The following is a 15633-nucleotide window of genomic DNA, read 5'->3' on the forward strand; positions in this document are numbered from 1 at the left end:
TGAGGTGTTCCTTGCACCTGCCTGTATCTTCACCCTGCTATACTGAGAACTACCTTATCTTTCCACAGTCCTCATTGTGGTCATTGGGACTGTCCTAGGTCTATGCTTGGATATGGCCTCCTAGGGAGCAGAATGTGGGAGCTGTCCCATCTAGCCAGGTCTGTCCTCCCTTGGCCAGTGGTATCACATTTTCAGAAGCATGGAGCTGTGCATCCAGCAAAATTTTGGACACTAGAAAATCTCATTTACAGCTGTCATTCCAGGTGGCAGAACGGTACACACATGCCAGCTCTCTTTCACTAGGCCTTACAGCAGTACTTTCTAGAGGCTGAGGCCAAAGCCTGGTTGTTCTTTTCTCTGCACGCCTTGACTGGTGTGGTGACGGCTGGCACAGAAGCCACCTTCTGTCCAGGCTCTTAGTGAAATTTCAGTATTTGGTATACCTAGTTTTCATTATAAAAAATAGGAGACAGAAATGTCTCCAGACTCCTGTTTCCACTTTGTAGACAGCCTTTTGGAAAGGAAAGGAGGACTCCTAGATCTTCCACAGCCCAGCTTCATATTATTTCTCAAGGTCATTCTTGATGACTTTTATTTAGTTCAGGACCTGCATCATGGGCCAGGTCAAGTGCAGCCTCAATACTTTCTGCCTCTTGACTGTTCAACTTTGAAGGCCAACAGGCTTGGGCCTGCACACAGGATATGGAGACATTATGACTTAACTCTGGAAAGAATCCAAACTTAACTGACTCCCTACCCACTTCCCTCAAATTCAGGGTTTTGTGTGTCTCCATGCTGTCTACTTAAGGTGCTGGGGGCAAAGGAAGCTGGCAGTTGCTCTGAACATCTTAGCAGAGGTTGCTTTAGGATGATTATTGCCCCGCTGTGTAGAATGACTGAAATGTATTTGTCCTGCCCATCTGAAATTTGTTCCCTTAAGCCTGCTTCTTATCTTCTGCTATCCCTGTGCCTGGTAGCTGGGGACAATCCCTGGGCTTTCCACATTTGGTAGTTGAATGGTTAGAAATGCTTTGAGGAAGCCTTGTTGTGGTACACACTTGTAATTCCAGCAGGCTTAGGCAGGTGGATCTTTGAGTTTTTTGACAGCCTGGTCTACTGAGGGAGTTCCAGGACAGACAGGTTTACACGGTAAAACCCTGTCTTGGGATCACCCTGTCACAGAATGAGAATTGTCATGTGGAGATAAGGGCAGAGTATCTGAGTACCTCTTCTTGGACCGTGGGATAGTTAATGTAAGTTAAACCACAGCTTCTGGCAGTTAGGGCTTGCCCATCCCCCAAAGTTCTGCCCACCAATCCCCTTTCTCAACGGGGGTGGGTCTATCAGCCTTTCTTCTTCATGATCTGCCACAGAACTTCCACTGCCTTATGAGGACCAGTGTACATAACACATGTAGGTTACTTTACATCAAGGTGACAGACACTATGACCAAAAGTAACATGGGGCACAGAAGGTTTAATATGGCTCATGTATCCTGATCATTGACATCTTTGAAGAGAAGTCAAGGAAGTAACTCAAAGAGGGCATGACCGTGGAGTCAGGAAGTAAAAGAGAGCCTACAGAGGAGGGCTGCTGGCTGGCTTGCTGACCTGACTTTCCTGTTCAAAAAATGTTGCCCCATAGTGCCACATCCCCAGTGGGATACCATACTCCCATAATAGTCACTGATGAAAATGGAGGTTTGTTAGCAGATCGTGTTTGCCAACTGAGCCACCTGACCATGGAGACTACCTCAGTCAATGTGCTCAAGATGCCTTTCCGTCTTCTTCTCAACCCCAAGACCAGGCATTCCATGTTCTACTGATTTCAGTTCTGCCCAGCTATATGCTGTATGCATCTTTATTCACCTATCAATATTAACTTGCAGGGCAAGGACACTTAACACCACTTGGGCCTATATATAGTTTTTCTCCTGTCTGGGAGCAACCAGGCTTTAGGGTACAGTATTTGTTATTACAAAACAAGCAGCTTCAGAACAACTCACTACACCCAAGTGATCTAATGAATACCAAAAGCTTCGCCAGGCTTGGTGGAAACGGAGGCATGATAATCTCTCTGAATTTGAGGTCAGCCTGGTCTACAGCCAGGGCTTTATAGAGTGACCATGTCTCAAAAACAAACAAAAAAACCAAAACAAACAAACCAAAAAAAATTAAACGTTAATTAAAAGAGGAATGTTCTAGAGATTTGAGTAAAAGTTGCTATATTTAAGAAAATGTAGGAATCAGAAGATGGAGAGAAAAAAAGCAAGAATAAGAAATTATTAGAAGGTAATATTGTAGTTAAGTCCAGAGATTTTTCTCCAAATAAATATCTGAGTAGGAAAAATGGGAAAAGCTTTCCTTCATTCAGTTCCTTGTCCTTTTTCCCCAAGGTTGGCTCAGTGTTTGCTACTCCTTTATATATATATATATATATATATATATATATATATATATATATATATATATGTGTGTGTGTATATATATACACACACACACACACACACACACACCACACACATACCCAGGTATGTACATGCATACACATATATGTAGTCTTAAACTCTTACTTTGAACTGGCTCAAGTGGAAGCTCTCATTGAGCACAGCTTCTATCTCTTGGCAATCTTTGCCTCCTCCACATTTGTCTTAGTGTGTTGTTTCTTCAGAGCAACACATTTGTGTTCAGGACATGTGGAATGACAATGCTGATTCTTGGTTTGGTCCTAAAGGCTTCTTTCCTTCTTTGTGTAAGGAAGGGCTTTATGGCAGCATAATGAAAAACTTTCAGATCCTATTAACTCTTTTGAGCCCCAGCCACCAAGTTGTAGTCCAGGAAAACTGTTCTCTTCTTGCAATAAGAATTTGCAGTAACCAACTCAGATTGGCATCCACCCTGCATCCTCAAACATGTTTGCTCTTCCTCTCTCCACTTCTTGGTCTGTTACAAGAATGCTCTGATTGAAGGGCATGCACACTGCCATGATGGGAAGACCTCATTTGTCATTCCCACCACTGATTCAGATCACACAACCCTCGCTCCTCACCCAGAGCATGAGCAGCTACTGTGGCCATGCACTTCTCCCATAAAATGTACAATGGTTGCATTTCATGGTCCCCTGCAATAAGTTTCCAACAGCCTGTGGCTGGGGAGCAGACATTCATCTTCTTTTACATATGGCTGCCTGCCTAGGAGGTACCACAAAGGGTGGGGGAAGTGGGTAGACATAGAGACAGAGAGGCTCTCACTGTAGCCCTGGCTGGCCTGGGACCATGCTGGGACCTCATACTCCCAGGAAGCCACTTGCTTCTGCCTTCCTAGAGCCAGAATTGAAGGTAGATGCTGCTGTGCCTGGCCCATTCCATCTTTCCTTTGTCTCATCTTGCTTCTCCATAATGACCTACCTATCTTAAGATCCAGAAGGAAGTATAATTAATCCTGTTGACTTTTATCAGTAGCTAATTACCCTCTTTCTCTCTCCAGAGCCAAGTAAAATTGAAATCAAGCCTGAGGGTATAGCTTGGTCCTTGCTTCAAGGACCATGTACCAGGCCTTTGGATTGATACCAGGTCTTCAGCAGCTGCAACAGTTGAGATCAAGCAGGGTGTGTGGTGGAATGCTTGTAGCTCCAGTTGCTCTGGATGGAGGCTGAGGCATAAGGGTCCCGCGTTCAACATCACATCAAGAGAAAAAAACTGAGATCAGACTCAAGAAGTCAGGTGAGACTTAAAATACTGATAAAATACTCTAGAATTCATTTCTGGTAGAAGCTAGCTGGAGAATTAAGATTCAATCCACATTTGGTTTCTTCTCCCCCCCCCTTTTTGGTGTCTGTGTGCATGTGGTCTGAGCAGATGCCTGGGTGGTTACACACAGGTGTCTTGCGGTGTCACTTCTTGCCATATATTCCCTTGAGAGAGGGTCTCTAGTTGAAACTGGGTATCTGCTGACAGGTTGCAAGGTCTATTGGTTAGTCTGTCTCAGTCTTCCATAGTATTGGGGTTATACATACTGGTGTAGCCACATATGGCTTTTAAAAAAAAGATATATTTACTTTATGCGTATGAGTACACCACCACTGTTCTCTTCAGACACACCAGAAGAGGGCATCAGACCCCATTACAGATGGTTGTGAGCCACCATGTGGTTGCTGGGAATTGAACTCAGGACCTCTGGAAGAGCAGTCAGTGCTCTTAACTGCTGAACCATCTCTCCAGCTCAACACATCTGGCTTTTTGTCGAGGGTCTAGGATTCAAACTCAGGTCCTCATACTTGTACAAGAAATGAGTCCTCTTACCTCTTACTTACTCAGCTGATTCTTTGGCTATAGAGTGTGGGAAAGCCTTGGCTACATGAGACATGTTCTCAAGGAAACACAACGAAACAACAAAAACAACCCCCAGGCCAAGGAGAACAAGGTACACTGGGTCATCTTTCCAACCATAAGCACCTAATAGGTTGCCAAACAATGTAGAGTTGTGTGACCTATATAGTTACTCAAATGAAATTGTAAAACCTGAAAAAACTCCAGGAAGGAAAGCCAGGGCTTTCCTGATCTTAATGATGGGACTTGGATGACAAAAAAGCACTCTCCTTCCAGGAATGCAAGCAATGAAGAGACTCAGTGAGAGTCAGGAGAGCCTGGGGTAGAACCCTCTACAACACTTACCTTTCTCCCTACCTCAGCCTTAGATCCGGTTGGAGAGACCATTGATCACTGATACAGCCAGAGAAGCGTTCTCTTAGTTCTCTCTCCTGCTTACTGGTGGTCACCAAGAAAGGGAAACAAAAAAGCCATCCTCTCCTTTGCAGAGTTGTGGGTTGTGGGGTCTTTAGGCTAGCCCAGGAATTTAGTTGACATTTAAAAGAGGAACCAATGATGTATATTCCTTGAAAATAACTAAACTGCCTTAAAAAGTTATTTGAGGTGCATTTCATTATGTGGCAAAGAATTAGGTCATCAAGTCCACTTTCTTGCTAGCTGTCATCTTTAGCTATTTATTGAGTGATAGGTAGCAGGCGTTGGGCAGCCCTTGGGTCCATGGAGTTTGTAACCTAGGGAGATAACTGCTGAAGTGTATAGTCCTCTGGGCTGTGGAGAAGGAAATGGTGTTGGAAGGCTGAGGAACGCACATTCAAGAGCAGAGATCTTAAGTGGAGTAGTAGGTAGCCAGGTAAAAGGAGAGACTGGAACTGATCAGACATGTTTTAGTCCAAACCAAACAAAACCACGATGCAACATCTACATGAGGGAAGAAACTCCTGTAAGAAAACTAAGAAGAGGGGTTCAGGCATAGCTCAGTTTGCAGAGTGCCTGCCTAGTGTTTGAGAAGTCCTGGATTCCACCCCTAGCACTCTGCAGTCCCAGGACTCAGGAGGGTGACAGCAAGAGGACCAACAGTGAACCACCCTACATAGCTATAGTATGGGAAAGCCTGAGCTACATGAAACCCCCTCTCAATAAAACACAGCAAAACAACAAAAATAAGCCCCACGCTAAGGAGAACACAGTGCACTAGGTCATCTTTCCAACTCTAAGCATCTACTAATAGGTTATTAACAATGTAGAGATTTGTGTGACCAACCCGTCTTGAAATTTAAAGTAGGTCAGGCTTGGTGACACATGCTTTTAGACCTTGGTAGATAGAGGCAGGCAGATCTCTGTGAGTTTGAGGCCATTTATCTATAGCAAGTTCCAGGCCAGCCCGGGCTACATTGGTAAATAAAGTAGAAAACAAGAATGTATTGAGCATAGATATTGCTGGGCCACAGGGTTACGGGCTTGTTGTTAAGATTCAGTTAGCCTTCTTAAGGAAGCTGGGTTTATCGTAGAGGAAGTAAGAGGCTGTTGATCTAGTCAGGACCTGAGTGGTGAGATTGCTGTCTCCTGAAGATCTCTTTAGGTCCTTTGTCTTTCTCAACTCAGTCAGAAACTTTAGATTTTTTGGCCTAGTGATACAGGCATTCCAAAATCTGCTTCCAGTCTGATCTGAAGAATCTTCCCTTTATTTTTGTCCCATTTTATAAAGGTTCCCCATTTGTCTTCCTTTTTTTTTTTTTTGCTCCAAGATAGAAAGGTCTAAGACCTTGCTTCTGCCTGTTTACATTGCACCTGGTAACTGGTACAATACCTGGTGCATAGTAGGGACTAAACACATTTGTAACCAGTTGGTGCCTGGCTCAGAGTAGGAACTAAGCACATGTTTGTTGAGTCTCATGAAGTATGACACAGTGAGCCTCCTGTGGTGGCTTATTTCTGTATTTCCAGCACTTGGAAAGATTGAGTCAGGAGGACAGTCATGAGTTTGAGGACAGCCTGGGTTAAGGAGAGAGACCCCATCTCAAAAGAATAAAACAAAAGCAAAACAGGCAGGAGGTAACTCAGCAGGTGAAGGCTCTGGTCACCAAGCCTGACAAGCTGAGTTTGATCCCCAGAACCCCTGTAGTGGACAGAGAGAACCAACCCCTTGAAAGTAGTTCCCTGACTCCACACATGTAGAGGTTCCTGCAATTGGCCTTATCTGCATGCAGACTTTTCCAGTGAGTTCGAGCACCAGAGCTGACTGAAGAAACCAGAGTTGCTCAGGGTGAGATCTGGCTTCCTTCATCTCCCCGGAAGGAACTCGCCACTGTGAAGGTGGCCCAGCTTGGGAAGGTGAGGTTGGTAGGTGGTTGTCTGAGTTAGACCTGCTTCCGTGTGGGAGCAGGCCACGTCTCTCATTTCACCACCTAAGGATGTGAGGTCCTGAGGTACTGTGGGCGTGGTCAGATAGAAGCACTGCTAGTTCAGGACAGAAATGAGACCTGGCTCTCTCTCTCTCTCAGCTGCCTGGAAGTGCTGAGTAGACATTTGACCTGTGGAAGTGAGCAGGTCTTATTGTATTTATTGTTTATTAGCAAGCTTACAGAATAATGGAATTCATGACACTTTCATACATATAAATGCATATGACTTTCTATGGGACATCTTTGAACTTAAACTGGAGAATAAAAATGAAAGCTTTACACAGAGCAAGGAACTCTTCTTGTAAAGGGACAGCTTTGTTTCTCTTTTAAACTTTGTCATTTTGGCTTTGTCCTTTCTCGATTTCTTTCTCTTTTTCTCTATTTTGAACGTTGACCTGTTGGCATCTTCTCTGGACCTGGCCATTCCAGAAGCTTTTTCATTACTTCTCATTTTAATTATACAATGAGTCAAGTACAGGTTTTAAGGTGGTTTTAGAAGTGGGTTTGCTTTGAAAAAATTGAACTCTAAGACTTGGAGGGAGTATGTGAAAAGGGAAAAATAGAAAAGTACACATTGATATGGTTTCTGAGTGACAGAGGCTTCTTACTGGAACCCTGGTGAATGAATGGCTGTCTTAGTTTCATCATGTGGCTGTCTAGGGCTCCAAGAGCTGGACAAATGATGAAGAGATGTGATTCATGTTAATTTTACTATGGCGTCTTGTGGGATTACAGAAGCACCTTAGAAGAACTACTGATTTTATTTTACGTTTCTGTTTAGGCAATTTCACTTGTGTATATAATACAGATAATTCTTTCTATTTATTTATTTATTTATTTATTTATTTATTTATTTATGGCATTATCTGAACTGTAGCCCAGGTTGGCCTCAAATTTACAGTAGTCCCACTTGAGTGCTGGGATTCTGGGTGTGAGCCACCATACGTGGCTATGTGTTAGTTTAAAGAAGTATAGGTGGCTATGGGAGGCAGAGGCAGGCAGGTGGATCTCTCGTCGAGTTCCAGGACAGTCAGGGCTATATAGTGAGACCATAGCTTAAGAAATCACAGACAACAACAAAAATAGAAGTTTAAATAAAGAAGTTAGAAGTATAGAATCTGTAGGGTTCTGCTGAAAGTTTCCTTTTTACTGAAGGGAAAACCAGATGTTTTGACTTTCATTAAAGAAAAGCAAAACAGTCCAGTTTTTAGCAAGATGTGACTCTAACACTTAGGAAGTGGAGACAGGAGCATGAGAGCTTCAAGGGCATCCTTGGAGATTTGAAGACCACCCTGGGCTACCTGAGATTTTATCTCAAAAGATGGGCCCAGCAGGTCTAATGTTGCATGTCCTTAATCCCAGCAGTTGCAAATCAGATAGAGATCTGAGTTCAAGGCCAGCCAGGGAGAGATAGTGAGACCCTACCTCAAAAAATCAAAACATTAGGCTGCTGAGATGCTTCAGAAGTTAAGAGTGAATGTTTTCTCCCAGAGGACTAGAGTTTGGTTTCTAGAATCCACATTGCATAGCTTACAACCACCGGTAATTCCAGCTCCAGAGGTCCTGGTGCCCTATTCTGGGCTCAGTGGCACTGCACACCCAAAACATGCACTTACACAGAAACACATACACACTTAAAAAAAGAAAGAATGAAGCCTTAAAAACAAAACAAAATACAAACCAGCATGTGCCCACTCCAAGTCTTCAGTAGCAATACCTTGTGTACAGTTTCTAAATAAAGTTTTCTGTGCCTTTGTATCAGGTGCTAAATGGTATAATAGTCTCTGAAACTGCAAGAAATTAATGAACTTGACATTTTAGTTGAAAGAAAGAGGGATTTTGGCAGTTTTACAGAATATATGTATGAAATATCTAAGATAGCTTAACAGACGTATGTCCTTTGGTTGCTGAAAAACTGTTTTTCATCTTCCAAACAGTTCTGTGATTGAACTGGTTTTCTATTACAAGCCTCGTTTCAGAAGCTGCATAAATCCTTCTCACGACTGCCTGCCCCCTGCTCACATCTCTTTCTTTTGGCTTTTCAGACAGGGTTTCTCTAGGTAGTGGTGACTGTCCTGGAACTCACTGTGTGCATCAGGCTGGCCTTGAACTCACAGGTATCTGCTTGCCTCTGCCTCCCCAGTCCTGGGATTAAAAGCTTTGGGCACCACATCCAGCTCTGCTTCTTACATGTAGCACCTGCTTATGCATGATTACATTTGGATTGCACTTCACATCTCACGCGTTGTTTTGATAGGGACTAGATATAGTCTAGCAGAGGGTGCTTGCTGGAATCCTGTTTGATGGTCCTTTTTCTGTGGACACATCTGTGTTTATTTGTCAACATTTTCTTAGTAACTTTGAGTTGGTCTAACAGTTGTGTTGATTATCTGTTGATTTTTTTTTTTTTTGACGTAGGTTCATTTAGGTAGCTTGGTTTAGACTTGAAGTTTTCACAGTCCCTCCACCCAGTACTGGGATTTCAGGCATGCCCACCATCGGGCCCTCCCACCCTTTAAGAAGGGAATTTTGCTATTTTGCCCAGGGTTACCTTGATCTCTGTCTTCTACCAGTCTTCCTACCTTGGCCACCAGAGTAACAGACCACAGGTGCACATCCTCAGTTTTTAGCATGGTTTGCTGTATCTGTGTCCCAAGTTCAAAATATATATTTAAAAAAAATCTCTCGCTTCTCACTTTTTGTGAGAATACTGGGGATTATAGTCCTGAGAGTGCAGTCAGCTTCTCTGAGTCTCCTGTCGCTTGAAGACCTCTGTGGTAAGGATTTAGCACAGGAAGGACTTGTTGCCCTCACTTTTTTGTGGGGGAGAGGTGGGAATCCAACACAGTTTTACAGATGTTTAGCCTTCCTTCCAGCTGTGCAGAGTTTTAAGGCTGCTGAACTTGATGCCGTTTTATGACATAGCAGCCTTATGATGTTGTCTGACGGCACCGGCTGGCTGTTGAGTGGCTTGTGGTGAGAACTTGTCAAGTCTGTGCAGTGGCCAGAGCCAGAGTGGTGTAAGGTGGCTGGCTGTCCTTTTCCTCTTCTTGAATCTTCCCCAAGTTGTCAAGAAAGCTGACATCACTCCCAGTTACCTAAGTCAGCCTTGTGAGTTCGTGAATCAGTTTAGGTAGGTTTGCAGCCGAAGCTAACAACATCAACATTTTTCTTAGATGCTGACTCTGTATATTTTAGCGTCCATATCCAAAGGAGATGCTGTTCTTTTATTTAAAAACAAAAAAGATTTGTTTTTTCTTCTTTCTGAAAGTGTGAGAGCGGCCATTTTGGGGATGGTGTATGTGTGCATCTGAGTGCAGCTGCCCACTGGGGCTAGAGGCGTTGGACTCCCTTGGAACTGATATTACAGGCAGTGTGAGCCTCTTGGTATGGTGTTGAGAACCCTACTCAGGTGCTCTGTGGGACAGCCCATGTCTCTATTGCACTTTAGAGGTCACCATATAATCAGGCAGGAAGAGTGTTAGGGGGAATAGTAAGTAACTCTGACATTTCTGTGTGCCTTTAAATCAGCTGGCTAAAATGCTGTTAGGGTAAGGTGTGTACATTGCTGTAGGATAAGTTGTGTACATTGCTGTAGGGTAAGGTGTGTACATTGCTTTAGGGTTACATGGCATCCAGAGACCCAGGACATGGTATAGACAAGCACTCTAAGATTGAGCTATACCCCAGCCCATGTCTTTAGAGGTCTTGTTAAGTAGCACAGCCTGACCTTGAACCAGGGTCTAGTCTCACCCTTCTAGTGCCTCAGATGACAGGTGTGTGTCACCATCCCCAGCACCATACTGGGTATTAACCTTTGGGAGCCAGGAACTACTTACATTGGGTATTGGGTTATACCACTGATTCAGTGGGCATCTTGTTATTGATCATTACCAAATATATAAGCCTTTGGATAATCTGAGCATTTAGAGTCTCACTTGTACCGAGCCGAAGTGGTTGTCAGGATGGTCTGGGCAATGCCCAGCCTTGTGGTGACAGTGTGGAAGATTGGTAGAGCCATCTCCCAATGAAGACCCCCAAACTCAGGAGACCCTTACTCAAGTCTCGGGAAGTCATGGCCACCAACAAACTCCAAGACACCATACCTGGATGCAATCAGCAGAGGTTTATTAGGGAAGAGAGCTGGCAGCCAGCGGTCAAACTGCACACTCACACAGGAGTAGAGTTTGATGAAGCCAGTCAGTCTGAGGAGGGTTTTTAAAGGGGTAAACCACAAACCAGGGGAGTGGGAAGGGGGGGTGAGGGTTTGTCAAGGATACATAACATAAAAATAGTGGAACATTTCAGAGGAACACACCCCAAATGATTTAGAGCCATGTGAAAATCACTCTGCACACTCATTCTTCTCAAGAATGTAGTTTTACCATGTCACTGTGCCCTACCCTGTCATTACCAACTATTAATCATTACCAACTATTAATCAGGTTAACTATTTCTCACTTGCTCCAGCCATAGCCCCACCTATATGACTTGTATCTTTTTTTGTGGTCAGGAATGTGTCTTCCTACTTTGGGCCTTCCCTACCCACAGATGGGTTCTTTTCCCTGAAGCTTGAGGGCCTGAAATCTTACATTCAGTTCCGTCTTCTGGAACCTGCATTCTTTTGTTCAGGTCTAGGATAAAGAAAAAGCCTATATATATTTCATAAAATGGTCTTTATAATTTTTCACTCTACGTCCCCCCATTTCTTCTAATGAAAGTTTTTAATCATAAAAACTTAGACCTCAGTATTATCAGAATCCTTGTATACCACAAGAGACCTAATAATAGAACCTAGGTAGAGTTGGCCACCTTGGCTGCACGTACAACTTCCTACAGGAACTTAGAAGAATAGACTGCCCACTGAGCTTGCCTTGAGACATAATTTGGCTGAGACAAAGCAGGGTTCTCTGGCCCAAACAAAGGATGGGTTCGGTGGGGCTTTCCTTTTAAATAGAAGAGCTGAATATTAAAATTTGAGCCTTGATCAGAAAACTTTGTCTTGGCTTCATGCTCCCCTCTCAGTACCCCTTTTCATTTCCAGCATTTTTTCAGGTGATTCCAGTTTTTCTGTGGCCATAGGCAGCTACACTGATAGATTGCTTACCTAGAATGCACAAGGACCTGAGTTCAATTCAGGAGAACACACACACACACACAAACACACACACACACACACACACACACACACACACACACACACACACACACACCAGATTCGGTTCCTTTAGGTAACCTAGAGAAGCACTGTAGGGAGTCCAGTGGATAAGAATGATAAAGTCAAAGAGTTAAAAATAAGAAACGGTCTGGGCCTGGTGGTGTATAGCTTTAATCCCAACATGAATTCTAGGCATAGTTTCTGGCCAGCCTGGGCTATATTGTGAGACTTTGTCTTGGGGAGAAGGGAGAGGAAGAAGGAGGGAGGTACAGAGAGAAGTAGAGATGGATGGCTGGAGGAAGAGAGGAAGGGAGAGAGGGAGGTGGGGGAGGACTTATATTTAATTTAATTTGGGTTGTTAAAGGAGAACTGGGCAGACATGGCATTATCTGCTGTTTGGTCACTACATAAAGCAAATTAAATAGAGCCAATCCTTGTCATCAGAACCTACTACACAATGAAGCACTTAGTGGGTATTATTAAAGGAGTTACGATCTTTTAAATAGACCGAGGAGGTCATTTGTGTGTGATCAGGTGAGTTTAGATTGGCACGCCTCTTCTGAATGCTGACTTGGAAGGAGCAGAGCGCAGGCCTGGAGAGAGGCAGGATTCAGAGTGCAGGACACCAGGCCCCACACACTTCTACTGTTACAGAGACTCAATTTTAGCATCGATGCTAAATTCTCTTGATTCAAATTGCTTTCATAACAGAGTGCCCAGTATTAATTTATTTCTGTTAAGACTGTTACCCTGACACAACTCTTTCAGTGTAAGCTGTAGTGAGCCTTCCGGGGAACATAGAATAAATTTTTCCATAAACCTAAATGTGTAGCATTTTTAACTTTTAAAAACTATTATTAATTCTTCTTCCCCTTCCTCTTCTTCATCCTCATCATCCTCATCATCATCATGTGTGTGAAGGTCAGAGCTCAGTTTCATGGAGGTGATTCTCTCTTTTAACATTTCCGTGGGTTCCATGGATTGAACTCAGAGTCCTCAGGGCTCCCTTTCCCAGGCTACAAATCACCTTTATCTGTTGAGTCATCTAACTGGCCCCAGGAAGTGCTTTCAACTTGATAAAATTTCAGAAGAAACTGTTCTGGTTTTGAGATTCAGGTCTTTGGAAACTGTTTTTAAAACTCTTGACCATGGATTGTAACCTGCAGTTGCTCAGTATGTGGGAGACACTGCCCTGGAGGAAAGACAGTGCACATGTGGGGTGGGTCAGCTGTCTTACTCCTCCTGGTATGTGTGGTGGCTGCCTTTCCAGCAGCCAAAATGAATCATATGGCTAGACCAGATGCCAGTGGAGATGAAGATGTGTCATCCTCCTCAGTGTCCAGGAAACCATGGCAACAGGTAGAGATCATCCTCCTCTCATAGGAAGGGAGACTAATGATAAGATCTACCACAGCACCACTCAGACTAGAACAACTTACAGTTGTAAGTGTTTTATCTACATGTATATACATACATGTGCACGGTGTGTGGGTCTTGTGTTCCATGATCAGAAGAGGGTGTTGGATCCCCCTGGATCTGGAGTTACAGGTGGTTGTGAGCAGCCATGTTGGAGCTGGAGTTGAACCTGGGTTCTTCACAGGAGCAACAAGTTCTGTTAACTAATGGGCTTTTTAAAGATGTTTGCACAACTCAAAGAACAGTAGTACATGCTTGCACAGACCATAAAGCTTAAGAAACAAACAGTTGAAGGACCCCTTCACTTGACCCTACACTTCACCCCTACCCTTGAAGGACCCCACACTTTTATACCATTGCTCAAACAAAACCACTATCATGCAACTTGTATTGAATCTTCTTATCGAGCCATCCCAATGTGTTCCTGTCTCTGTGTCTCTGTGTGTCTCTTGTGTAAAGCACAGGGTTTCTTCAGGGTATGTACTTATGGTGCAGTTCTTAGCTTGTAGGGCGTGTGCTGCTGCTTTTTTAGTAGATTGTTCCAAGTTGTCCCCCACTGTTCCCACTTTGACTAGGAGGAGTGTGTGTATTCACACCATTTATGTACAAATGTATATTCACGTTTGGTCTCATGAGGACAGACCAGATTATCAAATGTATTAGAAAGTGCTTCTCACACTTGATGGTGTAAGCAAATCACCAGGGATGTTAGGGAAAGTGCAGCTTCTGATTTATATTCTCTTTCCCACTCCTCTCCTTTATGGAGACAGGGCTTCACGATGTAAACCTGGCTGTCCTGGAACTTATTATGTAGACCAGGCTGGCTTTGAAGTCAAGGAGATCCAATGGACTCTGCCCCAAGAGGGTTGGGGTTAAAGGTGTACACCACCACAGCCCAGCTTCTCTCTCTAATTTAGATCTGTGTCTGTGTCTGGTTGCACAGGCCTATGATCCCAACTACTCTAGACAGTGAGGCAGGAGGATTACAAATTTGAGATCTGTCTTGGCAACTTAGTGACTCTGTCTCAAAATAAGTGAAAACAGTGGGGTGATGTCTCAGTGGTGGACCACTTATTACAGCAAACATGAAACACTTTGTTCAGTCCTCAGTGCCACAGAAACTAACACAAAAGCTCTCAAACTTCTTAGAATACTTGAAATAATAGGAATGGCACATCTTAAATGACCATTCTATTGCTGCAGACAGACACTATGACCACAGCAGGTCCTATAAAAGAAGCACTTAGTGGTGGGCTTGTTTACAGTTTCAGAAGGAAAGCCCCTTATCAGAGTAGGGAGCATGGAAGCACACAGGCAGGCATGGTGCTGGAGATGTAGCTGATCAGCAAGCAAGCACAGGCAAAGAGAAACACATTGTCCCTGATGGGGACTTTGGAAACCTCAAAGCCCATCTCCAGTGACACACCTCCTCCAGTAAGGCCAGTCCTAGTCCTTCCCTGACAGCTTATCACCTGGGGACTAAACATCCGCAAATTGGGGGCCAATCCCATTCAAACCACTAGAGTTTATAAATTGTATGTCTACTGTATTGGTCCATGACCGAGTGCAAGAGCAAGCAGTAGTACAGATGCTTGTTTTTCAGCATTGTGATGGGATCTCATGTAACCCAGGTTGGTCTCAAACTCAGTACATCTGAGGATGAGTCCGAACTTTTGATTCTCCTGCCTGTACCTCCTTAGTGCTGGGATTGCATCATGTACCATCATGTCCAGTTTCTGTGGTGTTGGGCTTCACACCTAGGCCATAGTGCATATTTAGGCAAGAACCATTCTGGAAGTTGAGCTATATCACCAGCCCTTGTAACATTCTACCCTCAGTGTTTTCCATCTGTGAGTGGCTGAATTTGCAAGTGCGTAACAACCCTGGAACATGGAGGTCCAACTGTGGTACCTAATCTAGTCACTGGATTCCTGGGGCAACTCCATAGGAAGTCGGTACCATAATCCAGTGGTGAAGGACAAAGCATATAAAACGGATAAAGGACCCATGCGCTCATCATGTTCTGAATCAGGAGACCTGAGGTCTTGAGCCAATGCCGAAAGAGTGTTCTGTCTCAGGAGTTACCAGGTTTCTCCCATAAGTAAAGAAGAGGGAATAGTGAAATGCAGCCTTTGTACCTGCTTGTCTTACCGACCGACCCTCATCACTTTCTCCTCTGGTCATTTCTTGTGGTCAGTCTTCCTGTTCCAGGATTGAAGACTCAGAATGTCTTCATTAAAGTCACCAGTATGGTGGGGAGTGGGGCCATGTGTCCTCTATCAATTCAGTGCTGCCTTGATTCTAGAGGAAGTGTAAGACAGGCTTAGATG

At 43.9% G+C, this 15633-nt stretch overlaps 1 long non-coding RNA gene across 3 annotated transcripts in view; it reads left to right on the top strand.

Annotated features, from left to right (window-relative positions):
- The window catches only part of LOC143436008 (uncharacterized), a 103542-nt gene that overhangs the window by 61795 nt on the left and 26114 nt on the right, over positions 1 to 15633 (top strand). For 2 of the 3 annotated variants that reach the window (XR_013106265.1, XR_013106267.1), the window contains exon 6: positions 3486 to 3721. The exons of the other annotated variant lie outside the window; for it this stretch is intronic. This is a non-coding gene — a long non-coding RNA (uncharacterized LOC143436008). The remainder of the gene's footprint in view (positions 1 to 3485; positions 3722 to 15633) is intronic. 3 annotated transcript variants of the gene reach the window in all.

The sequence above is a fragment of the Arvicanthis niloticus genome, chromosome 22, assembly GCF_011762505.2.
Source record: "Arvicanthis niloticus isolate mArvNil1 chromosome 22, mArvNil1.pat.X, whole genome shotgun sequence".
Taxonomy (NCBI): domain Eukaryota; kingdom Metazoa; phylum Chordata; class Mammalia; order Rodentia; family Muridae; genus Arvicanthis; species Arvicanthis niloticus.